The sequence below is a fragment of the Lampetra planeri genome, chromosome 11 (assembly GCF_965212315.1).
Source record: "Lampetra planeri chromosome 11, kcLamPlan1.2.h2, whole genome shotgun sequence".
Lineage (NCBI taxonomy): Eukaryota > Metazoa > Chordata > Hyperoartia > Petromyzontiformes > Petromyzontidae > Lampetra > Lampetra planeri.
In genome coordinates this window covers 13,105,914-13,118,978 of record NC_136117.1, presented here as the reverse complement: position 1 = coordinate 13,118,978, position 13,065 = coordinate 13,105,914, and positions in this window count along the sequence as shown.

Sequence of the window (13,065 nt, the reverse complement as noted above, 5' to 3'; positions counted from 1 at the left end):
AGGGGTTGGGTCGGGAGGGTGGGGTTGGGTGGGGAGGGGAGGGTGGGGAGGGGCTGGGTGGGAAGGGTGGGGAGGGGCTGGGTGAGGAGGGTGGGGCTGGATGGGGAGGGGAGGGTGGGGAGGGGCTGAGTGGGGAGGGTGGGGTTGGGTGGGGAAGGGAGGGTGGGGAGGGGCTGGGTGGAGAGGGTGGGGAGGGGCTGGGTGAGGAGGGTGGGGCTGGATGGGGAGGGTGGGGAGGGGCTGAGTGGGGAGGGGAGGGTGGGGAGGGGCTGGGTGGGGAGGGTGGGGAGGGGCTGGGTGAGGAGGGTGGGGCTGGGTGGGGAGGGGAGGGTGGGGAGGGGCTGAGTGGGGAGGGTGGGGTTGGGTGGGGAGGGGAGGGTGGGGAGGGGCTAGGTGGGGAGGGTGGGGAGGGGCTGGGTGAGGAGGGTGGGGCTGGATGGGGAGGGGAGGGTGGCGAGGGGCTGGGTGGGGAGGGGAGGGTGGGGAGGGGCTGAGTGGGGAGGGTGGGGAGGGGCTGAGTGGGGAGGGTGGAGAGGGGCTGGGTGGGGAGGGGCTGGGTGAGGTGGGTGGGGCTGGGTGGGGGGTGGGAGGGGTAGGGCTGGGTGGGGAGGGGCTGGTCACCCCGTGGTGCCCTTATAAAACTCAACGTTTAACCTACTCACGCCGGCTTGTGCCCGCCCTCACAGTTGGACATATTTGCGGAATACACCACGCCGCCGTTGACCCTGGCCATTGACCGAGCAACCCAACGTTCCTACCAGCTCCCTCGGCAGGAATGTGTTTAAAATCATCAGCCATTGACAATCCGCTTCCGGATGAAGGCCTCCCCAATCCACCTCCACCTTGTCGCGTTTCTGAAATGCAATAATCCATCCGAGAATTTGCCTACCCGTTGATTTAATAGCTTCATCTCTTCGGTTGTACATCCTGTTGGATGCTCTTCTAATATTTCACCTCAGGCACACATTGTTAGGTGCATGCAAATTGCACCAGGAATTGGTACAATTATGTTAATTTAATATTATAGTGCAGTGTTTGCTTGTTTTTTTGTTACGACATCCTCTGCTATGATCGCTCACGAAAACACAAATATGCCCTCTGCATACGCCGCAAGACCTAACGTTCTTTTTTTTAAGCTCTATTGAAATTATTTATCTGAAGCACGCCTCTAATGGGACACATTTGTACTTCGCAGCTGGAAGTGAAACCTTGTGTGGGTGGTGTGCAAACTAATGCACGTGTCAGAGGCTAATTGGATATTAGGGCTTACGATCCATTTGCTTGGATACGTATTAATAAACTGTAATAATACAATCAAGTAGTAAAAATACGATGATGCGGCGCGTTACTATCACAAGGGGGGGCCTATACAATTACATTGTGCAAAAGAATTGTGCGTTATTAATTACGCACAATCAATGTGGAGGGACGCGGTGTTTCGTATATCAATCAACTGCAATTAGCCGTGCATTTCCCCCACACATCTGTGTAGTGGTTGATGGATGAAAAATTAAACGAGCACACACGCGACAGTGTTTGATGTTTAACACGTGGGCCTCACCGACCAATACTATGATACACGCGTGATGGATTGGGTCACGTGGCCGTTTAAGTAAAATGTGTGTCGTACTCCGTCCACCACCCGACACGGCCAATTAATATAGCGAGAGATATATTGGTATGTATGCGAGTCTATGGATCTCCAAATTTGTCTATGGGTATATTGTGTGAGTATGGCTTTCTGTGTGAGTCTATAGATTTCCGTATTAGGCTATAGGTCTCTATGTGAGGACAGTAAGTGTGTTCCTGTGTGCGCGCATTTGTCTTTGAATGTCTTTGGGGTTACCGTAGCCGTGTGATGATGATCAATCGTGCCTATTTATTGTTTCAGCGTTCCACACGCATTTCACAATTCGGCAAGCATGTGTGTGTTGAACTTTTTTCGCACCGTACGTAGGCCAACCGTGCTAATCGGAGGTACGACAACCTCTCGCTCGTAGTGACAACCAGCATAGTCGTGAAGTTGTCACCAAGGGCAGCAGGCGAGGAGGCCACCCATGTGATTGCCTTGCTGTCTCTCAGTGGCGTAATTCAAAGCCAGCGCCTCGCATTACCTTTTGATGTTGGTGATGCACTTATTGCAGACTCTACGCTGTAATTTCGTAGACTCGCTGCAGGAATTTCGCGTGCAGCATTTTTAGGTGGATGGGTGGGTGGGGGTGGACAGAAAGAGTGCCCATGTTGTTATTACTAAGGATCCCAAACATTCGGTATAAAATGATAATAATTTACAGTCTTTTTGTCAATGCACTGCTGCATTGAAAGCCTTCCCACGCAGTTGTTGGTCTATCCAGTTGTTTGGCCACACCTCACCGTGATAGGTATTTTGAGCAGTGTGGGGATGGTGGCTATAAACACATTCCTGCGGAGGGAGCTGGTAGGAACGTTGGGTTGCTCGGTCAATGGCCAGGGTCATCGGCGGCGTGGTGTATTCCGCAAATATGCCCGACTGTGAGGGCGGGCACAAGTCGGCGTGAGTAGGTTAAACGTTGCGTTTTATATGGGCACCACGGGGTGACCAGCCCCTCCCCAACCAGCCCCACCCCTCCCACCCCCCACCCAGCCCCACCCTCCCCACCCAGCCCCTCCCCACCCTCCCCACCCAGCCCCTCCTCACCCTCCCCTCTCCACCCAGCCCCACCCCTCCCATTTTTGGATGCACGACGGACGGACGGACACAATAATCTCCTGTGGGCTGGTGGAACCAGGTGGTTCCTACCAGTAAAAGGGCCGTTTCTGATATCGCGAGCCACTGATGCTGGGCTATGGCTCGGAATCTAATTCAGGTTGATAGGTCCAGTACGCGGTGTACAAACCACTGTGGTACCAATCCAGATTTGAAGTTTTCGTGACTGCAGGGATCCATACTCTTTGGTTATTTTATAGCGACGTGACTTTACCGAAAGAACCAGAGAGCACTGTGGCACCACTCGACAGCATTCAGTCTAAAGCATACTGCAGTGCTGTGAACAGCGTATGCATAGTGTGAAATGGAATTGTAAAATAGCCATTTATCACACCGGGGCAGCGGTAAAAGCAATACAAATTATGGTTCCTAGAGAATTCAGTTCGTGGCAGCATGGGTGGCCCAATGTGGGTCCCTGTGGGAGACAGCCATTCATCACACCTAACAGCTTAGTTTAGGGTTGACGGGTCGGAATCGGCTGACTGCCTTAACCTGTATACACACAAAAAACAACACAGACAAATATCCCCTGTACAGACTTAACAGACTTTTGGGTAGCGAGCACCTATGAAGGCCGTAACGGCACATGAGAGGGTGGGTGGCCAGAACCACACCCAACCGCCTTTGTTTCCCCAGTGGCGATGTTTTTACACACTGCACCATGTACTCATTTGAGGCTGAATCGACTTAGGGGAGGCCCAGGAACGGTTCAGATAATCGATCGTCACTGGTATTGGCCGTGATCAGGAATTGTACTTGGGTCGCCAATTTTGTAGCGCAGTGCACCACTCCCTACATTATACACACATATTCAGGGTGCTTAAATTTTTTTTTAACACTTAAATGGGACTATCATTTTTAATGGAAAAAGAACGAATAATGCACTGTAACATGATAACAAATGTATGTTAATAGCTTCAAAAAGTCAAATAGTCTCCGCTTTTTCGCCATCGTTGTCAACACGTGCCTGGAATCTTCTCCAGGTGGTCTCCAGAGCCCGGAGGCCCATTTCTTGTGGTGTTGTTGCAAATTCTCATAAGTGTTAAACATTTTTTGAAGCACCCTGTATATACACACGCACACACATAAGCTGACTCATGGATACATCTGTGAAGTGACACTTGGTCCAGCTGATTTGGTTGATTGGCAGGGTCGATGTCGTGTTCATCAGCACATTCCTGTGGAGGGAGCTGGTAGGAACGTGTTGGGTTGTTCGGTCAATGGCCAGGGTCAACGGCTGCGTGGTGTATTCCGCAAATATGGCCGACTGTGAGGGCGGGCACAAGCCGGCGTGAGTAGGTTAAACGTTGAGTTTTATAAGGGCACCACGGGATGACCAGCCCCACCCCTCCCACCCCCACCCAGCCCCTCCCTGCACGACGGACGGACACAATTATCCCCTGTGGGCTGGTGTAACCAGAAGGTTCCTACCAGTATAAAGGTTTTTGAGATCGCGTAAGTATAAATGTGTCGTAACCCTCCACCACCCGACACAGCCAATAAGTAAGGGATTTGTCACGTAAACAAAACGCCAAATAGTTACTACTTCAGCCCACCGGTGTGTTGGAGAGTAAATCCACAACATTTACAATTTGAGTAGTACGACGTTTCGCTTGCAATTACAAGCAGCATCATCGGGCGATTTGCCAGAATAGTGAAACCATCCACCTGCTTCCAGTCTTAAATAGAGCAAGATGACGTCATCACTGAACCCATCAGTGATGACGTGGTAATAATAAAACTTTTTTCATGAATATAATTTTGGTCGCGAAAGCCTCCGTGCTGTTAAACTGGATGTCGTGTGTCAGCTGGCCGTTCCGGCTGGTCGGACAGCCGCACAGGATGGATGTCTGTATAAATAACATCTGCGTCGCTTGCAATTTAAAATCGTTAGCCAGGAGAGCCTCGCAGAATCTCCGACACCCACTTTTTCATCGTCAACTCCTATTACCTTGCCCCCCCCCCCCCCCAAATTTCCTTTTTCGGATATGTTTCCCCACGCAGCAGGAATGCAGAGGAGGGTTGTCGGTGGAAACGAACTCATTGCGCAGGCGGGATGGGGGAAATGCTGACGCTGAGCAATAATAATAATACATCAACGCGCTGAAATTGTGGAATGCAAGGCACGTCACACTGGCTTGCCAATGACACCCCCCCCTTCTCCCCCCCTCCTCATCGGAGGCCTTTCACTTTTTTTCTGCACGTTGATGCGGCCCGCGGATGTCACAATTGTGATGTCTCCACGTGCATCGCTCAACGTTCGTTTCCCCGTTGTGGCTCTTAAGGGGGTCAAGAGGAGGGCGCGCGCCCTGAAGCCCCCCCCACCACCACTCAATGCCCGTGTCCTCACCTGCACGGTGATGTCACCGTGCTCCCAAGTGCGCATATCGTCACGCCTGTAACTTGCGGTGTACGCACAAGGGAGGCCAGGTTATGAAAGCGATTCGTCACTTAGATGGCAACATTTCGCGATGCTACCCCGGGCAGAAATTAATTTCACACGTTTATTTCGCGGATCGTGATATGTTGCTGTGGCGTTTGCCAACTTCAATGTATTATTGACTGGCTTTACGACCCGGCTTCGCCCGAGACTTGGATTCTTGTCTTCGATTAATACACGGCCAACGCGGACGGTGGCGGGGGGGGGGATGCGTGACGTCAGCGGGCACACTGCGTGACGCTGCCGCATGAGGGTGACATCACAGATGTGACGTCACCGCTCACTTGCCGTGCAAAATACATTCAATATTGCGCCCCCCCCCCCCCCAATACAAAATTCAATTTTTCTACGTTTTGCCTTGTGTACAGTCTGGAAGCTACCCACATGCCAAATTTCAAGTGTGTTGCATGTCGGGAAGTATGCTAAACATTTCGAACAGAAACACATATTCACACATTTCCCTTTTATATAGACAAAAAAAGATTTACCAAAAACACACAACCGCACCCATAGAGGCTTCTTAGAGACGCTGCCGCGGTGTTTACGGCTTAACAACACTGGGTATGCAAGTGCAGAGAGGTCGTTGGTTCGATCTCCAGGCGACGAAAGTTGAATACGATAGTGTAAGTTTCTTACACTCCCCAACCTGTGTCCACCCAGTGGTATATACAGGATATATGTATGTGGGTACACCACACTCAATTGGAAAGTGGATTGTGGTGGGATAAAGTGTGGATACTCCCAACCTCTTCCAGGGCGTCTGGCTAATGTGGAAGAGTAGGCAAAATACCCTCTAGTGGGGCATATTGTGTACTCTCTCTAGTGGAGGACCTTCCACCAGCAGTGGAGTGAGCAAGACATTGCAGGGCTGCACATTTACCTTTAACATGTATTCGTGTATACTCTTTGTTTTTTTCGCTAAAGTCACGTAGGTATAAAATAAAATAAATTACGACGTTTCGGGCGCAACACAAGCGTCCATCATCAGGTGGGAAAGCGTGGTCTGCTGCTGAGGCAGACTGTTTCAAAATGTTTGAAATGTGTGTAGCTCAAGGGTTATAGGAGGCCGCTCTCCTATCTTACAGCTACATGCTAATTTCTCACATTCACATCACTAGCCCCGGCCACTTCTTGGGCTACTCCCATTTCAAACCTTTTAAAACAGTCTGCCTCAGCAGCAGACCACGCTTTCCCACCTGATGACGGACACTTGTGTTGCGCCCGAAACGTCGTGATTTATTTTATTTTCTACCTACGTGACTTTACGGAAAAAACCAAAGAGTATGGATTCCTGCAGTCACGAAAGCTTCAAATGTATTTATGTACTATATGTATGTTGAACTTCATTCGCACCGTACATAACCAACCGTGCTAATCGGAGGTGCGGGGGAAAGATAGCATAATGTAGTCTCTGTATGAATAAACTCAAGCGACGATGACAGCTTATTTCTCTCCTGGGAAAAACAATGAAAGAGCTGGAGCACTGATTTTGCTCGGCAGGCAAATTGTTTAAAGAATGCGGTGTGTGTGTAATGATCACGTGTTTTGAACCGCACATCCAAAAGCATGACTGCATTTGGCAATCAAATCTAATGAGCACGGCGCTTTGATGATCGTGTCGCCCGAAAGAGCGCCGTGATGTTAAAGTAAAAAAGAAAAACCGCCGGGAACGATTCCATGGCAGTCAAGGAACTGAAATCGCTCGCAACGAATTAATCTCCATCGTTATTTGTCACTGGGCGCTCTGAGCCAGCTCCAGCTGCGGGGTGTGTCGGCAGCGTTTAATGAAGCAAAGGTGCGGCCCTGCAATTGCTTGTGCGTGCGAATGTTGAACTTATTTCGCACCGTACGTCACCAATCGTGATAATTGTAGGTGCACACTCGTGCCACTGCTGGCTGAAGGCCCTCCCACTTGATGAACCCATCTGCGAGGAGGGAGAGGGGGGATTTGGCCAACTTCTCCACGCTGGCCAGGCCTTTTGAAAGAGGTGGGAATACCAACACACTCTACTCCATCACATGCGACCCGCTGATCAACGGTGGTGAACCCATTTATGCAGCTGGGCGGACGAGGTGGGGGAGAGGAGTTAATGAACGTGTCCATTTAACGCAGCAGTTTCTGCACCGAACACCTCTTGAGCTATTTTGTCACAACCTCTGAGTAGTGCGGTTGGTCACGTGCGCGGTGCGGAAGAAGTTCAACATATATACATTTACACCAATTTTAAAAACCACATTCATAATTAACGACGTCTTATAGCGTCTAAATTGCTCTGAGACGCCCTGGCGTGACGTCACCATGGGGGGCACCCTCTCAACGCAATGAATTATTTATTTAGCTACTTATTTATTTCTTATCCATAATATTACTTCGACCGCCTTGCCGGGGGATCGAACCGTCGACCCTCTGGATCGCAAGTCCCAGTGCGCTGCTCGCCGTTTCGCGACGGCAACTTCCCGGCAGCGTTTAGCGACCCCTTTGAAGGCATTCTGGCACACTGGGTTGCACCCGACCCCTGGCCATTCGTCATTGCTGGCAGCGTAATTTAGTGTTCGAAGCGGAAGGGCGCTTCTCTGCGCATTGACCCGGGCTCTGGGTGCGGCCAGAGCGCGGCCGCGTTATAAATTGTCGCTTGGAGTTCCGCGAGCACTTTGGCGCAGCTCGGTGGGGGGAGCGCGCGAGGGCACACGCGGCCGAGGCGGCTCGGAGGATGGATGGCCGGCTGTTCCGGCACCAGCCGACTGTGGAAGCGGAAACAAACAAACAAACAAAAGTGGATTTGCGATCGGTACAAGCACCCAAATGGCCCTAGCCACTTGCAATTTTTACGAGCTTATGTTGGATGAAAAAAATATATAAGAATGCGCTTTGCACTAAATTCGCGTGCCTGAAAAAGACATAATCTAGTTGAATGATCTCATCGGTATTGTTAAATATTTATGTTCAATTCACACAATTCCTTTTTTTATCGTATAAACTGGCATTTTACGCCGGTTGACAACGTCTTGAAATGCAGCTGCATTTCAACTCTACAGCATGTAGCCTGGCGCGGCCTTTTCTCTCCGTCTCGCTCTCTCTCTCTCCTCTCTCTTTTTTTTGTATCCATCCATAATCATATTTGAGAGAGAGCACAGGTCGGCAAAAAAAAAAAATCCCCCACCACCTAAGAACATGGGGTCTGATGCGATTCAAGTGGATGTGCGTTGGTGTTCCAACTCTACCGCGTTCTCGAAGAGTCCACGGGGGTCACGGAAAGAGCAGCCGCAGCTGCACGCGCGATGCCGGCGACACGTTTGTGGGTTTTTTTGTTTCAATTCAAGGGTCCTCCTCCGAGAGCGGGACTCGCCGGGTCGGCGTCACTTGAGCTGTCACGGTGGCCAGCCGCAGGAATTCATCCCACGCGTTGCAAATGCCACGGCCGCTCAGATGTTCCGTTGGTGAATCCGAGCAAACTGGATTTTAGTGTCACGCAGAATACCGCGGCCAGGTTTTTTTTGTTTTAATCAACGAATTATTAATTTTACATTGATTGTACAATGTAAACCCTCGCTCATGACAGCCGATCAACAAACAGTAAACAAACGCTGTTATTAGATTATGTATGTTTGAGTGTCGGAAATTAACGATTATATTCCTTAGTAACTATACCCATATTAGATCCCGCAACCACGTGTGGTCTCGTCTGGCTCGTCAAAATCTGAACCAAAAAACCCCGCTGTTAGTATCCTCGGAACGAGTGCGCGGATCTGAGCGCAGATGTGAGGCTTTACGTTGAATCACCGCGCCGTGCCAACACCTGTGTGTGTTCTCTTGCCACAAAACTACAGCAAATTACAGGGCACCACCCACACTCACATGTTCCAGTCTTCACAGAGTGCGCGATTTTACGTGCGAGTCACAGGCAGCCAAGCGCGCACCGGCTTAGAGAATGTAAAAAAAAACATGTTATCGATATTGCACACAGATACTGGGGTGTGTGAAGTAGTGGCGGATGGGTTGGTGCGCTGCAATATGAATATGGCAACCAAGCTATGGCGAGCGTCAGTGGCGAGTGATATCTCAACAAGTCCTGGTCTCCCATTCCATCCATCACCAGTGTGCATTGACCAGCATGGTGAAGTATGGTCATGTAACCCCAATGACCAAATTTTTTGGGACGCCTTCATACAGCAGGTGATTTATCAAAGGAGTAAATCACCTTTTCAATGGAAGAGTTGGATACATTTAACAGTCAGTTAAAATCACGTAAAAGCAGTTAGCTACCAGTCATGAGATGTAATGAGAGGGCATTGTTGTACACAACTGTCACATCTTAATGTGGATAGCACTGATATTAAAATTATTTGCATATAAAGTTCGGTTCATGTTTGCATACTGGTAAAAGTAGCCGGCAATGGCACGTGCTACATTACCGTGGCACAATATTCCTTAAGGCCTGTATTTTAAGAATTAAACTATAGACATCATGAAACACTTTCTACCCATAGGACACCATAGGAAGGGGAGCAGAGTCAGTTGCAACAAAAAAGGGCAAACAGGGAAAGGTGACCAGGAGAGGGAACGGCGGATGCCGGACAAAGAGGGCATGGCTCAAGATGAGCAGCAGGAAGGGATAAAAATAAAGGATCAGGCCTGGATGTGACGTATGAGAGGGTGATGATAGGAAATGCAAGAGAGCGAGTGACAAGGAAGCAGCAAGCCCGCACGCAGCAGCGTCTGTTTTCACAGGGGGCGGGGGGAGAGGGGAAGGATTTAAAGTGGGGTTTGCCACACAAAGGTCACGTGATTTTACGGGAGGCTTCAGCTGATTTAGATGTTACGAGGTGGTGGGACTCGTGAGTTAATCGGAACGGCCACAGCAGGTTGAGTATCAATCATACATTCTTTATTAGAGTAATATAAAAGTTATCCTAAAAGCAGCTTAGGACATAGCAGAGCTACCCAGCCGCCCCCAAGGCACCAGGCACACCCATCCTCCATGAGCTCGCAGAAATCAGGCCCATACGTTACATTAAATACTTCTGATTTCTCAGAAACCCACATCATTTCACAGAACGCCCTGGGTGAACATACAGTGCTTGCATGTTTTCAAAAACCCAGCAATGTTGGAACAAGATGCATCTCAGCTGGGAGTGAGTTCCAGAATGTCAGTCCTGTCGTTGAGAAATCGTGACCCATGGTCCTTTTGAGACGATGCCACGGCACCGATAGGCGTGTTAAACAGACGTGGCATTCCAAAGGCTTTTAGATGCCATGTCTTGGCAGAAGTCCCAAGTCGTTTAGGGCCTTATAAAAAATAATATTCATAGGCCCATGAGGCCACACCAGATATTTCACTTGTCGGTGCCGCCTGAGGTGGCATGACTTTAGTGGTTCCAATTTTTTTTTTATGTGGCCAATAACGGTGAATTATGCGATAACCACTTGAAGTGAATGGGGTTATCGAGTAATTAACTCGCATTGGCCATATAAATGCATCGGTGCTCCAATATTTTTTGCTACCTGCGGTGGTCCCGATTTTTCCTCTGGCGCATGGAGTCTCAGTAACCCACGTGCAGCCGATGAAGAACTGGCAGTATGTGGGATGAAAAATAAAAGTGCCATACACAACACCACTGCGTGTAGATAGATATATATTTCCACATTCTGATTTCTGTATTTCTTTCTAAATACGCTTTTACTTGCGTGAAGTAAATAACAATTGGTGCGTCTAAATGCGTGTTGCACTTGAGATGTTAAATTTTTTGGCTGTGTTTTGGGTTTGCTGGGGTGGGAGGCTCGCGGGACAGAAATATTGCCCAGGTCATTGTGGCCGAGCCCCAGAAATCAATAATGAAGTCAAAGTTTTTCGACGGAACATTCGGTGGAGGAGTTTGGACTCGCGGTTCAGGGAGCTGTAAAGAATTTGCAATTTCACCAGGCATGTTCTCCACTTGGTTGGGGGGGGGGGCAGCACTTTAAATGTTCTTCAAAAACACAGCCAGATATAAATAACCCTTTCACGTTCGCAGAACTGCTTTTGGACGATGTACAGATGCACGAACAACACCGATGTTGACCCCGAGACAAACGAATAAAGAATTCGAGCCGAGCTGTTGGGTCAAACGGCTGGCTAGGTCGGTTGTTCTACTCGATTTTTTTACCTTTTGAAAAATTCTACTTCAACAACAAACAGCACCATTGACGGTTGTTATCGATACGAGCTCGTACATTTCTTGAATTGGAACAAAGTGGATAAAATAGATGATGGGAAGGAATTCTAAGAGTCGAGCAGTGTGAGGTTGAAATCATAACGAGTTGTGTTTTTAATCTGCCGTTCGTTCGGTGGTTGAACACAGTACTGGGACGAGACGCATCTCAGTCCTCAAATAGGGGAGGAGGAGGTATCAATGACGACGTTCCTGGGAACAGTAACCATGGTGGTAGGCAGATAAGGGTAATAATATACTGCGTGTTGATATGTGTGGGTGTGTTTCATTTCAGTCAGTCGACCCGTGGCACCTGGGTCTGCCCCGTGACCTCCAGCCAGCGGGCGTTTGACACTTCAGGTGGCCTCAAGGTGCACATGGCCTGGTACAAGCGTCGTGGTGACGTCACCGCCACTTAGTGGTGAATGGCGGTTGTTGTTGTTGTTGGCTGGTTTCGGCTGCTGAGCATCATTGCAGCGAGCGGGCGAGCGTGGTAGGAGGGTAGTCAAATTGTGGAGGGAGGTAAATTGTGGAGGTAAGTAAAATTGTGGAGGAGGTAGGTGAATTGTGTAGGTAGGTACATTGTGGAGGGTAAATCGTGTAGGGTAGATTGTCGAAGGTACATTTTACCATGAATCACTTTTCCCAGATGACAGAATGCAAATATGGCGCTATACCTCCTGGAGGAGAGAAAGGTTACATTTAAAGTTTCGTGCACAAGTGATTGCACGGAAATGCCTTTGCTCTGTGCTATTTGCATGTGTGCGTGGTACACTTTAGCCGTGATTTGTAATGCGCAGTTGCCTTGGAAGGCAAATGCGTTATTTAAACCCCAGTGAAAATGTTAATACCAGCCACACGGCGCCTGTGATTTTGTATGGGAAAGCCTGGCTTACAGGAAGATGTAACACCTCGTCTGGCAATGCTGAACCGTCTCTTTCTGTACACCTGTTATCCAAGACTCGCCCTGAATCGATCGGTGCAAATCCTATTCTGCGCGATGATGATTCTCCAATTACAGAAACCTTCTCGCAGATAAGGAAGGAGTGGGGAGGGGGGTGACCTAAATAAAAGTGGTGGGCACATTCGTAGTTTTATCTGAGCTCGAGCGAAGCTAAAAGGGCTTAATCAGCAAATGGTGGGAACATTCCTTCCATTATTCACACTTCACCGTACAGGCAAAATAATCGGAAGAAGAATCAGAAGTTGTTATTTTCCCACCATTGAGCTGCGCGGCTCTTTTATTGTTTTGTTGTTGTTCAAGGGCGACTCAGCCCCGGCAGACGACATCAAAGCATTCCATAATTACAGATTCATTTGCACATCCAAAACACAAATAACCGTGATAGCGACCACCCTCTCCCCCACGGCGCTCTGCACAGAAAAAAAAATCACGCGAGCGAGCGGGTGCCACGTGGCGGCAATTCGCACGCGACGAAAAAAAAACCGAAAGTAGCATAAGATAACGGGCCTGGTGGCCATCAACATGAAACTACGGCCCCCTTCTTCGGCGACTGCACTAGCACCACCGTCCGTTGAATTTCTTTCGCACCGCACGTAGCCAACCGACCGTGCTGATTGGAGGCGATGCCGATGTAGGGCAGTGTTCTTCATTGCAAGGCCCGCGGGCCACTGGTGCCCTCCTGGTGACCTTTGGTGAGGTCCTTGACATGCGGCCCCCGACGATACA